Below are 13870 nucleotides of genomic sequence, written 5' to 3' on the forward strand. Positions count from 1 at the left end.
TCTTCCCAGCAGAGGCAAACATCCCCAGAGAAGGAATCTGATGGCCCAGCTCAGAGCCTGTGCTCAGTTAAATGAGCTGTGAGTGAAACTGCTCCAGCTGGCTGGGCAGGCTCCCCTCTGTCTGCTGGAGTGGCTGCCAGTCAGTCAGGTGGCCCAGTGGGCAGCATTCTAGCGGAGGAGGCTGGTGGCTGTGGCCCATCACTGCCCCTGGGGGGAGGTGGCAGCCCCTCCCCCTGCTGCTCCCCATCCCAACTTCTCCCAGAACTCCCCATGACCTGAAGAACAGCTCTGCAGCCAGGCTCTTCAGGAGCCCAGGATTGAAGTTTAACAGACACGAAATAATTCCCTCTAGGGAGCTATTTTCTGCCCAGCTTTGGGAACAATAGCTCAGGGTGGCAGGCGGCGGGGGTAGGCATGGGGAGGAGGCTGTCCACCCATCACTTGAGGGCCTTTCCCATGCCCACTCTGCATCCCCCAGGAGCAGGATTTTCAGGGAGGTGGGCACCTCAGTCGGGGGCTCTGCAGCCGCCAGGTGCAGAGTGAGGGCAGCACGTAAGGGAAGGCCTGGGGGAGCTGGGGGCTCCCTGCACCCTGGGTTTCAACGCTCCATGGCCACTGCTCTCTTGTGGAATGGAGGAAAGAAGAGGAAGAGAACACTGCTACTTTATAAAGCCTCAAAGAGGGGGTTCTACACACGTTTGCCTGTCTCCCAAGACTGTTGTAGCAGCTGAGATAAAATAAAGTGTGTCATAAAAATTGTCACCGTCCATCAAAGTGTTAGTTATTAGTTTACTATTATTCCCTGGGTATTTAAGAGGAGGAGGAGGACTAAACGCAGGCATCAAGTACAAGGCTGCGAGAAAGCGTTTTGAAGTATTACGTGCAGCGTGGTCCTCCCTCTGGCAGCACGAGGTCCTCACAGCCCGGGAGAGCCCAGGGCACCGGGCGGGTTTCATTTCATGCATGATAAGCATCATTCATCACTGACTAAGTCCAGTCCCCAAATTCCACTCTTTCTTTGCCTAGAGACCCTTTCCTGGACTGTTAGCTTCCTTTTGATTTCTCTACCCAGAACTTACTAATATCTATGGGAAATTATCTGACGGGGAAGACAGAGTGAGGGAGGAAGGAGGGAGCGAGGAAGGGAGGGCCGGAAGGAGGAGAGAGGGGGATAATGATATTCATGGAATATGGTTAGACTGAAAGATTTCATTATAGCTCTCCAGAAAGAAACACCCTGCATGGTAAAGTATTATCACTTGCTGGGAGGGGTACCCATGGAGAGTGATCCTTCCTGCCTTTAGTAAGGAATTCTACATAAACATAACAGTCACCTGTTAAAGGAAAGAAACTGCCAGAAGACACACTGGAAGCCTGTGGCCCCACCTAACCACAGATGTGTTCTGTTTGCCATCCCACCCTCCCCAGTGATTATAAATTTTTTAATTAGTTGTCAATGTTTAAAAAAAAATAGAGATTTCACTTTTGAAAAAACTCTGGACGTCCAGCTTCCTATAAAAAGGAAGTGGATCATCTGACCACAGTGGGCTGCAGTGCCAGTGGCAACCCTGCCGGTCTGAGGCAGGGCTGCCCCTCTATGCCAAGCCTGTGCCCTCTGGTCCATCCCACCAGGGTCTGCATCCCTCCAGCCTCACTCATTACCCACCCAGCCCTGGTTCCCGGAAGCAGCCCAGCGACAGCAGAGCCCTGTGGCCAGGGAGACGTGGTTAAGAGAATGGGCTCTGTAGGCAGCCTGCCTGGGTGCCAACCCTGGCTTCCCTCCCTGCCAGCTGTGGGACCAGAACCAATGACCTGAGCTCTCTATGCTTCTGTTTCCTTGCCTGTAAAATGAGAAAAATAACAATACCTACCCTAAAGGCCCATGAGGATTAAATAAGATAATGCATACGAAGTGCTTAGCATGGTGCTGGGCTTGTGGCATCTGCTCAGGAAACACTACTGCTTGTTTTTGTGCACCGTTGGTTCAACAACTGGGAAGAATTCATCTGAGTTGCAGCTCAGCTTTTTTTTGTTTTTTGGTGAGGAAGATTGGCCCTGAGCTAACATCTGTTGCCAATCTTCCTCTTTTTGCTTGAGGAAGATTGTTGCTGAGCTAACATCTGTGCCAATCTTCCTCTATTTTGTATGAGGGACACCACCACAGCATGGTTTGATGAGCGGCGTATAGGTCCACACCCAGGATCTGAACCCGTGAACCCCCGGCCGCCAAAGCAGAGCACGTGAACTTAACCACTATGCCACCAGGCCAGCCCCCAGCTCAGCTTTTTAAGAGATGTTTTAGCCACACAAGGAAATTACCCTTCAACTTTCCTTTCTAGCTCAGGGACCCAGCCTGCCTACAGACATATTTCTATCCAATAACATCTATTGAGCACATCTGTGATGTGTTAGGTATCATGTTGAGTGGTGACACTTCACAGAAGTGATTCAGACCTGTTCTCAGGGGCTCACCATACAGTGGGTGAAAGGACAACTGAAGAGTCACAACACTGTCAGCTGGAGATAAGGACGAAGACCTCCCCTCCTGGGCCCATCCCAGCCATCCAGGAGCCTGGCATTCAAGGAGGAACCAGGAGTCTGTCTGACTCTTCTTCTAGGCTCCAAACCTTTCTAGAGCTTTACTAAGAGACATCCACTGGTGAGTTAGCTCCTTTTCACCTCCAGTTTCTCAGGCTGCATACTTGATTCTTCCACCGCACACAGGTTAACATAATTCCATTTCAACAAAGCCCATCAGATCGCAAATGGAGTCCATTATAATGGAATTTTACCTGAGGCAGACCATGCCCCCACTTCTTAACAGCATGGCACCCAAGATGTCAATGTGCTTGCCAAATAGGCTGGGCAGAAGTATCTTCCCGCCCCTGGCAGAAGTCCGGAAATTCAGAGCCATTTGGAACAAAGAACTCTGCCCCGAAGGTGTTTTCCAGCATCGTCCTGGCCAGCCTGGAACTGTCCCATTCACCCTCCACCGACACCACCTGCTGCCTCTTTTCCAGCCCTCCTCAGACAGGAAGGGGAGGGGAGGAAGCCTGAGCTGGGCGCAGGTGAAGATGGAACGTATATTCTGGACTTAGAAAGACCTGGATTTAAGTTCTGGTTCTGGCTTAGGAACTTGATGGCTTTGGGCAAGAAATTTAGCCTCTTAACCTCTTTCAATCTCAGTTTCCTCTTCAATAAGATGGAAATAACGATACTACCTACCTCATAAGATTATTGAGAGGCATACATGAGAAAATGCATGGAAAACATTTAACTCAGCTCCTGGAATGTAGAAGTTATAATAACCATTGGTTTATTATGATTGTCAGCTATTATATGATACGTTAGCCTGGCAAGGGTCAAAGTTTGGTGTAGAGAAAGACATTGGGGCAGAGTTGGGTGTGAGGGGTAGGTGGGGCCCTGCCACGGAGCTCAGCATGGTCACGGTGACCAAGATGAGGCCCAGGGCAGAGGCGCTCGCCTGTCCCTGGAGCTAGGAGGCACAGACTAGATGGGTAATTATAGGATTGCGGGCTGGGGTGGCCCATGCAGCTGCTCAGCCAGCCACATTCTTTTGTCCTGTGGGTGGCTGGGTGGGTGGGCAGCTGGCTGTTTATGTGGCTGCCAGGACATGGGCTATATCTAACACTTCTTTTCCCTAGCAGCCCCAGGCAGAGTGTTCAACCCTCGGAAGGGAAAGGGATTCTCTGTGGGCATCCTGTTCCTTTCCACACGGTGCCTCCTCTGTTCTCTCCACCCCAATCCTCCAGCCATCCCCTGCTTCTCAGACTGGACAAGTCAGAGGGTCAAAGAACAACGCCAAGCTCTGAACGATTGGTCAATGGAGACTGTTAAACTTCGATTCACCTCCCTTGGAGCCTTTAAACAATCAAGAAGCCCTGGACAGACGTACATCCCATCACTGGCCGTGGCCCCATGTGCTTTGACTAGCTGGCACACACATGGTTCTGGGACTTTCAAGTCCTTTCCTCAAAATCAATACCCAGGGAAAATATACATCCCTTCCAATCCACTGGGCAAAAATACAATTCAGTGGGTATTGATTGAGCATCTAGAACATGCTCAGTGCTGACACCAGGCTTGTGGCTGAACTGAACAGAAAGCCACGGGTTGGGGAAGACGTGTTGCCAGGGGCTCCCTCACCCACTGCTGGTGGAAATCCAGTGAGGAAGGGCGTCAACTGCCCCAGGAGACCCTGCACAGAGTCTCAGAGTCAGGCTGTGGTGTGTGCGGGGCCACCTATACAGAACACATCAGACAGGTGCACACATAAGCCAGAAACCAGGTCCTTACGTGGAGGATGTGCAGTTGTTAGAGCAGAAAGTGACTTTAGAAACTCATCTGGTACAACTTGCTCATTTTAGAAATGAAGCCTAGATCTACTGAACGACTGTCTGCATATGCTTTTCAAGGGCCTCCTTCGTGCCAGGCCTTTGACTTACATCATCTCTAATCCTCAGACAGCTCTGCAAGGGAGTTATTATTGCCCCCAGTTTACACATAGGGAAGCTGAGATTCAGACAGATGAAGAAACTTGCCCAAGGCCACAAGCTAAAAAGTGACAAAGCCACGATTTGAACCCAACTGTGTCTAACTCAAACCCTGTGTTTCTCCTATTCCACCAGGCTGCTAGCACAGCTTCCAACGGCACTACCTAAGATTCAAGTCCTATCCCAAGGAACCCTGGAAACCACAGCTGAGGGACAAGTCAGCCGAGGGACAGGCTGAGCATTTTCTCCTCCTCCTACCTCTGTCTCAGAGCTCTGGCACTTGGAGTGGCTTGTATGGCCAAGTCCAACACCAGCAAGCAGGGTAGAGCAGTGGTCACGGGCTGACCTTACTGCCACGGGCAGGTCACTACATCTCGTTAACCCTTGATTTCCTCTATACATGCTGGAGAGAATCCCAGTAACTTACTCCAAAGAGAGGCTGGGAAGATTATGAAGACAATTGATGAGCACAGCGCCTGGCAGAGGCTCCCAGTAGAGGCTAGAGTCTGTTTCTTCTTCCAGGTGGACTGGGCTCAGGAGGGTTCCATAAGGAGTAGCCAGGAGGGGAAAATGTAAGCACGGTGAGAAGAGCTCCAGCTGGCCAATGAGATCGTGGCCTTTTCTTTCTTGGTGCACTTTGCACATAGCAGGTTATCAATAAAGTGGCTTGTTTGAAACTGAAAGAGTGTTTCTTATTTGCCTTCCAGACCATTCAAGCCTTCTTTGATGCCATGCCATCTCTCTGCACAGAGCTACCTCTCTCGGGTTCTTGTCTATTTTTACCCAAGTAAGGTACCCAAGACTGCCGGAGAGGCACCAAGGCCTGAGGGTGGTGGCAGAGGGAGCCTCCTTCTGAGATGCCACTGTGCCCAGAGTAATCTGTGGCAAACTGAGCTTGCTCCCAGGTCAACTTGTTCAAACTAGTTAGTACATCTAACCCTGAAGCTCACAAACATTTACTGCAGTCCTATTATATGCACTGATGGTCTAGTGGTTAAGATTCCGTGCTCTCACTGCTGCGGCCTGGGTTTCTTTCCTGGTCAGGGAACTACAACACCTGCCTGTCGGTTGTCATCCTGTGGCAGCTGGGTGTTGCTGTGATGCTGAAAGCTATGTCACCAGTATTTCAAATACCAGCAGGTTCACCCATGGTGGACAGGTTTCAGCAGAGCTTCCAGACTAGAAAGACTAGGAAGAAGGACCTAGCCATGCACTTCTGGAAAAACTGGCCATGGACACCTTATGAATAGCAGCCGAGCATTGTCTGATATAGCGCCGGAAGGTGAGAGGATGGTGCAAAAAGACTGGGCAGGGTTCCGCTCTGCTGTACTCAGGGGCTCTGGGAGTCAGAATCAACTAGACAGCACTAACAACGACAACAAAAATTATGTGCCAGGCATGGCCCTGAATGCCCTGTGGCTGCCCATACACGCAGAGGTGGTAGGGTTCCACAGAGGTTAAGACAGACCCAAGTGTGAGTCCTGACTCTCCCACTCACCAGCTGTGTCACCTTGGCACATTGCTCAACCTCACTGAACCTCAGTTTCCCATGTGTAAAAGGAACATAACAGTCGCTCCTGTCTCACAAGGTTGTGGCAGGTCTGGGAGGCCGTGCATGCCATGTACCTAGCATGGCACCTGGTACAACTGAGCTGTGCACTCAGTGAGTAGCTGTTCCTGGAGCTACAACTCCAGTGCCAGCAGGTGGCACACACAGGATGTGTCACCAGCAAAGCCTTGGGCCTCCTGGGTGCCCCACAGTGCCTGGAATGTCACACCTTGCATAACATCTCAAAGCTTCAACCTGTCATCAGAAGGCCAGTCAGAGGCAGCAGCTTCCCAGGAACCAGCTGCCGGGTCCTGCCCAGACTCCACTTTCCCACTGGTGCAGCTGCCCACGCCCTGCTCAGGACCAGACTCTCCCCTGCGCAGAATGGGGACTTTGTGTGGCATCTGGTTCTGGGAACACTGCTTGGTCTATTCCTTGGCACGGGACCTGCAGGGCAGGTTTGCAAAAGCATGACACACACTCCAACTCCAAGCGCCTGCTGCTTCTGCCTATGGCTCCTGCCATTTACCGACCAGCCAGCCCCTCCTTCCTCTGCCAGCCCAGGGGGTCTTTCCCCTTCCCCCTCACCACAAGTCTCTTCAAAAGGTGAGACTTCCTAAGGGGTCTTCACCTGCCCTTTTCATTTGTTGGTGATGAGAATGACTTCCTTCCTGCCAGAGCAGACAGAGTCACTATGCAGTCATTAAGGAGACTCCAGGCCCCACGCCCAATGCCCATCACTCACACCAGACCTCTGGGGACGCTGTAGGGAGCCGGCCCTGAGCATCTGGACCAAGAGGACCAACGATTCAGAACAGGGGGGGTAGTTTCTCTTCCACATGTCACCACGGCAGGATGCAGTTGCTGCCACCAATGCCTGTAGCTTGAGTTGAGCAAGAACAGTCTGTCCCCACCCTGGACCATTTCCCCAACAGTCCGACCAGACTGGAGAGTCAGACTCCAGTGTCCAAGGGAACTGACCACATCTGCTGCTAAGAAGCTTCTCTCTGGCTCTGATCTCCACTTTGCTTACCATTTTCCAGGAACCTGATTACAAGTGACCTGTGCCCTTTTTCCACATGGCAAGATTTGACTACCTTGCCCTTCCTGGTTGTTTACCCGCTTTAGAGCTGGACTTTCCTGTGGGGTGGGGTGGCCTCCAGACGTCTGGGAAGCTGGATGGACAAAATGAAGAGGCTGCAGACATGGGGAAGAGGGAAGAGGAAGCACAAGGCTACAGCTTGGCTCGGATATGAACCCCAATTCCCCCAGGGGCAGCTGAAGGGGAGCTGGCAGGCCTTCCTGTCCCTGTCGGAGGTAGGGGTGGGGCAGAAAAACCAAAGGCGAGGCCAGTCACAAGTCAAAGGTGAAGGGAAGTCACCCGAACAGTAGGCTGGGTTCTGGGAGAGGTGGCTGGAAGCAGTGCTGCCCTCAGGGAAAAGACTGGAATTAGCTGACAAGGCCAGGGAGTAGGCTCGGGCATCGAGGCCGCCCTCAGAATTAAGCTACCGCCATCTTCCCCTCATCCTTAAGCACTTACCCGTCTTTTTCTCATTAAACCCACACCCACCCATCTTCCCCTCATCGCTGTGACTTCCCCTGGGTTTGGAGTGGTGTTCAGTAGAATGACTGAATGTTCCAGCTTGCCCTGGACAGTTTTGGTTTATTTCTAACGTCCTAACATAACTATAAATAGCACCTCCTATCACTCTTAAAAGTATCCCAGTTTGGACAATAAATTAGATGGTCACTCTCTAGCCCATCCAGGAGGGCAGTGACACAGGAGAGGGACACAAAGGAACCAGAGGAAAGCATAACTAGAAACAAGGCCACAGAGGTTCAGAGCAACAGCCAGCGGCTGCTGCCCAGCTGGATCCTCTCAGAACTGGACAGCAGTGGAGAGAGAGCCCGAGAGTGCTGCCCATTCTGGGGCTCAGACCGTCTCGGGGAAGAGGCATGGTCTGGTGGGTTCTGCTTCCTGTCAGCCTCAGAGGGCCTTGCACCAAGCTGGGCACACAAGAGGCTCCTAATCGAATCCTGTTGTTTCCTGACCTCCCTCTCCCTGCATCCAAAACAGACTTGAAGCAGTGTCAATGGAAAGCTAGAGTCCTAGAATCATCCTGTCCAGCAACAAACCGGGAGACTTCCAGGTGCTCCTGACTCTGGCTTTCTGGCCACTAGAACCCAGCGAAGCAACAGCAGGTGTCTAGCAGAGGTTCCAGAGGCAGAGCTCGGCCAGGAGGTCACTGCCCCCAGAGGATGCGGGGTAAATCTGAACAACCGGGACTTCCTCCCCTGTCTTGGATAGCCAGTTGGTCTGGCCCACTGGGCCCCAGGACTTCCTCCAAACATGGAGGACAGTGGCTTTGGACACTGGCTATTTGTTCTGGGAGTGGAGGGTGGGGGTCCAGGAAGTCCTCTTGGTGCTTCCTCTGGGCCTTAGTTTCAAAAAGAGGATCAGTTCTGAGGTTGAGTAGGGGGAGAAGATTGAGAAACCATAAACGCAAATCACCAGGGCACCCCAAACAGCACCAGACTTTCCACAATATTGTACAAATAAAGAGTGATGGCCTTGGCTGAAGAGCCGTGAGGGTCGGGAAAGCTTCCTAACTCCCACTTCCTTATCCCACTCTCCAGCTCTTCCTTTACCCTGGAAAAGGTCCAAGTTGTGGCTGATCAGGGTCCAGCCAAACCGAAGCCATGGGACCCAGCCAGGGCACAGACTGAGAATTCCCCAGCTTTTTACAATTTGAGTCAGCCCCACAGCCTGTTGTGGATTCTTCACAAATGGGTCTAGAGAGGCCACTGAATGGAGGGCAATCAGCTCGAGGGCCCCCATTGCTGCTCAAGGATCTAAAGCCCCCAAAACAAAGGCCAGAGAGAAATCTGCAGTCTTACTACCCCCTGGTCTGGCTGCATTTCAGTCCTGACACCATTCCAGAAGGATCCACAATCCCCTCCAGCACTTGGACAGGGACTGGTTGAGGAAGGTCCCCCAACACATCACACAACACTCTCAGTTCACAGAGTTGAGGATCCAGGGTCCAGATAATCCATTTTCACCTTAGCAAACCACCCCCACTTCCTAGCCTGGGTTAAAACCTTCTTTGCCAACACCATGGCTTCCCTAGTCCCAGGACCCTCCCGATTTCTTGTGCACACCTACCTCACTAACAGACACGGGCGGCTAACAAGATCACTAGGCAGAAATGGAACGAGGGGCTGGAAAAGTCTGCAGCGCTGGGATACACCTCCTGATCCTGGGGAAGGATAAGAGATGTGGATTTACCACAAAGCCACGGTCTCTTCACACTCAACCCCTTCTGGAATCATACCACAGCCATCCCATAATCATTGCTGTGTTGGGTATCCCCTTCAGGAGTGGCCACTACTGGCCACAAGGAAGACAGTCTTCCAGCAGGGAGCTGAAGCAGAGCTGAACTCTGCCCAGGAGAGCTTCTGCAATGCTCAGAAAATGCCTGCCCAAGTGCTTGCCTGGGCTCTGGCCCCTCTGGCTGCAACTGAGCCCAGACAGGAGGCTGACTCACTCACCACATGGAGGAGGAGGAAGAGGAGGAGGAGAAGGAGGAGGAGGAGATTCGGGAAGGGCCTGGGCTCAGAGACCCAGGGCTGTCCCTGGCCAGGCAGCCTGGGTCTCAACCTCAGTGGTCCATGGGGGGAGGGGGGCAGTGTCCACTGCTCCCTCAAGACCACACGCTGTTCCCTCCTAGATACTTCAACTGAATCCTCCTCACCCACCACCCACAAAGGCAGGGCCCCTCATCCCCCAAACAGAAACTACTCCCTGAGCCCCCTCCTCACTCAGGTGCTTGTCCCCGAGTTCCCCTGGACATCTAGGGACAGGCTCTCTTGAAAAAAATCAATCCAGTGCACTAGGGCCAACTAGGTCTAAAATCACTGGTGATTAAGAAAAAAAAAAGTCAAGAAAAGAAAAAAACTCTACTTAAAAGATCCAACTCCACCATCTCGGGTGACCACCTGTGGGTCCTACGAAATAATAGGGCTACACACACTCCATCCCCAAGGAGATCTTAGCACCATCGACAGCCAATTCCTTCCTTTCTCTTCCTCCGCTCCATGCCAGGGCGACCCGACAGAGGAAGGAAATAAATGCTTCTTGTTGCCCAAGTGCTGAGAACTGTGCTAGTGGAGCACTTCTGCGTTAGGCAGCCTGAGCATCGAGGAGGTCGCTGCTCCCCTCGCTAGCCTGGCTCGAACTTCAGCTTTTTCTCAGACCTCAGTGTCCCCTCGGTGCCATGGCGCGACAGCCCGGATCTCAGTCGCCAAGTTCGCTCCTGCGACTTAGACGCTAGCGCTTGCACCGGGCTCTCAGGCCCACTAGCCCCGATGCCCCCACCCCGGGCCTAATCCCGAGCCTGGGACCCCCTTCCCCGCCGCTCCGGGGTCCGCACCTGGTCCGGCAAGTGGGCACGCTGCTCCGCGCTCCCGGCGCCTCTGGCTCGGCTGCTGCCTTTTGACAAGCAGAGACAGCCCAGCACCTGGCCCCGCCCCTCGCAAGGACCCGCCCCTGGACCCGCCCCGCCCCCGGGCCCCGCCCCCAGGTCCAGTCCTCGCTTGCCCGAAGCTCCCTCCGCGCTGCTACCACCTTGACTTGGAATCAACCACCCCACCGTCGCCTGGAGTCTGTGCCCAGTGTGGTCCTCCACGGCTGCCGTTCGTAGCGCACGGCAGGCTTCTGCCCTCCGTGCATGAGAATTTTCCATGGTTATGTGTCCAGATCCACGCTTCTGCCTGCGATGATCTGGGATGCACACCCCCTCCCCCCACCAGGCTGCCTGTGGTTTTACCCAGCCTGGTGCGGACGCCTCTTCTAGGTGCGTCATTCCCACCTGGGCTGACCCGGCCAGGACTTCTCCATCGTCTCCTGGGCGCTGGAGGGGCGCTTGCCGCGGGCGCCAACAGTTCTTTCTGCGCTCCTGGGAAATTCTGGGCGCCGCTCGCCATCGCGTTAATTCTGCAGAGCGCCAGGGAGCTCAGCCCGACCCCACACGCTAGGATAAAAGAGTAAACGGAAAACGGAGTCTGAAGTTGCGTCATCGTCCCCATCTGATGTCCCTTCTGCCACGAACGCGGCTGACCACGTTCCCAATGCGTCGCGAACCTCATCCAAGCAAACAGAGTCTCAGCTTCCCCGGGCCCTGGTCCCCATCCCCCTCCATCCCCTCACCCGACATTGATATGATATGAAGAGAAGAGAGGGGGTAAAGAGTACATCCTGAGACCCGGAATTGTTAGTGGATGGGGAAAACGCCGTAGAAAATTTTGGCTAAAAATTCCTCTGCTTCCTTGGCCGTGTGCTAGGCATCGCTCTAGATGCTACAGGAGAGGTGAAAAAGACGTGGTTTCCTCCTTCTTACACCTCACTCTCCAGTGAGAGAATGTATAAGTAAATAGTAATAGTAACTGCAACATAATGTTCTATAATAGAAATGCCCACAAGGTCTTCCCGCACTGATGACCTCCTTTGGGCAGGGAAGATATTGCCATTTACTTTTTATGGAAGAGGAAACCATGGCTCAGAGGGGCAAGCTGAATAGCTGGGAAGTTGATGCATAGAGAGGTTAAGTGATTTGCCCAAGGTTACACAGCTATTCGCGGAAGGACAGTGCTAGAACCCAGCATGTCAGCTGATGCCATGGCCTCTGAAACAGTTATGCTAGACTGTCTGACAAGCACCCCCTCTCAAACCCTCAGTATCTGGACCAAGAGGGATGGACTGAGGCTAAACAAAGGGAAGAACCGTCCAACAGTGAAGTTTGTTCAGCACTGAAACAGTTCATTAAGAGAGTAGCATGGGAAGTTTCTCTCTGGAAAGGTTTAAAAAAAAATGAGAGACACAGATTGTTTGAACTCGGGAATGGAAGATCTATTCTGAGAAACAGAAGGAAGGAAGTACCCCTTTGGAGGTCCTGTCTATCTGATGGATGGATTCTCTGCTTGGAATGAAAGTAAAAGAAAAAAATCCCCTTGCCTAAAGCATCGTGGAAAAGCTAGCAGTGATTCTCATGGGGAAAAAAGTGTAAGAGGGAATCTCTAATAATCAACACCTAGGGACAGCCTCAGGAAGTTCCATGAGCCTCTGGAAGAGGTTGATCACTCAGAAGCCACTTTTGTGGTACTTAATTGGCCAGACAGGTGACCCTGGCATCTTGAAAATAAACTTTATCAAAAGTGGTAGAAGATGAGTACTAAGTATTCCATAGTAATTGGCTGTGAGTGTCTTTTCACAGCTCTCCATTTGCTGTCCATCACGAGCTTTTGAGTCAGGCAGAGTAGAAAATACTTTCCTCGTTGTACAACTGATGTGCAGAGTTGTCAAAGTTCTTACAGCTGGGGAGTGACAGAGCCACTTGAGCCCAAGACTTCTCTCTCCACTTTCCACAGTTCCATGCTGCCTCCAAAAATTAAAATATTTCCTTGGGCTTGTCACCTGTTGGGCCACAATCTAGCTAAGCCAGCTTTGGAGAACTCAGAGGTGCTGGGTTTGGCAGATTTGCAGGATTATAGGTGTTATTACAGTCCCTAGCAAATGCTCTCGTCAGCCCCATCCCTTTGTCCTTACCCGAGTTGTTTTCATTTTCCCCCTGTCCCTGAACTGGTTGCTGTCATCTGTCTCTCCAGACCCTGTCCTCTTTCAGGTCCTGTCTATCACATCAACTTCTCACTACATCTCCAGGCCAAAATGACCTGTCAAATCTCTCGTCTTTGTGGCATATGTTGTCTATATTGCATGGTTTATCACCTGATAATGAACGATCTTGTATTTATATTGAACAAAGATGGATTTCTCCCTTCAGCTTTATTCTTAGGAAGAACGTTGTTTTGTGAAAGTAGAAAAGCAAGAAGAGAGGAGATTCACTTCTCCTGGTTTTGTTCTTATTACTCACTGTCTCCTGATCCCGTTTCTCCCTAGCCAAGGACTGGGAAGGGAGGTTGCTATCCATACTCTCTTCTCTCGAAGATTTTGATGACAGGCCGCATTCCTGTGCTACAGAATTAACAGCTTTCAACTCCTCCAGCTTGACTTCTATATGACACATGTAGCAGAACCGCTGCAGGAAGCACTAATCTTCTCTTTCTTCTCCCTGAAGTTAACATTTCTTGTATTCTCACTTGTCCCTGGGAGGGGTGGCGCTCCTTATCAGATGTTTGGATCGTGTTTTTGTCCGTATTCATCTCTGAAAAATTACACCAAGGAGTAATTGCTAAGCACTCGCGATGTACAAGATATCATGCCATACACTCAACAGTCGGAATAGAAATGAAGAGCCCTCCCGGGTGTGAGCTACCTGGGAGGAGAGATTCCAGAGGTGCCAGAGCTGAGGCCACCCCTGTGCACTTCATTTCACAAAATCTGGGGAAAGGCAGAGTCTGGCTTCTCAGCCTCTCTGCCAGACTCTGGGTGGTGCCTGCGGGTGGTCTGGGCAGCCTGAGCAGGCTGCAGTCCAGCCACGGGGCTGCAGCCTATCCTCAGCTGATGGGCTCCCCTTTCCTGCAGCCTAGTTGCCGTCCTCAAGGCTGGCTGGCACTCTCAGAACCTCTTGCCGTGGTGCCAGAGCTGCAGTGGATCACCTTGTTCTGTGAGGGTCCCAGAGACTCTGTCCCCATGGACAGAGGTTTATAAGCTGCCCAGAGGCTGCTCTCCAGGTAAAAATGTGCCCTTTGAGCTCTCTCTGGAGCACTCCCATCTAACTGTTTGCTTTTCCCTTTTTTAGGGCCCTTTTTTTCTCCTTGAATATTTTATGGTTATGGGCCTTTGGAGAAT

The 13870-nt window shown here is 52.1% G+C and overlaps 1 protein-coding gene across 4 annotated transcripts in view; it reads right to left on the reverse strand.

Moving 5' to 3' along the window:
* VDR (vitamin D receptor) overlaps positions 1–10585 on the reverse strand; it is a 53887-nt gene extending 43302 nt beyond the window's left edge. For 2 of the 4 annotated variants that reach the window (XM_005611069.4, XM_005611068.4), the window contains exons 1-2: positions 10497–10585; positions 9230–9323 (exon numbers count right to left, since the gene is read on the reverse strand). The gene's annotated coding sequence lies outside the window, so the exon portion shown is untranslated. The remainder of the gene's footprint in view (positions 1–9229; positions 9324–10496) is intronic. The other 2 variants (XM_014740747.3, XM_005611070.4) reach the window with 1 other exon arrangement.
* Between the last annotated feature and the right edge of the window lie 3285 nt (positions 10586–13870).

This window comes from Equus caballus, chromosome 6 (assembly GCF_041296265.1).
Source record: "Equus caballus isolate H_3958 breed thoroughbred chromosome 6, TB-T2T, whole genome shotgun sequence".
Classification (NCBI taxonomy): domain Eukaryota; kingdom Metazoa; phylum Chordata; class Mammalia; order Perissodactyla; family Equidae; genus Equus; species Equus caballus.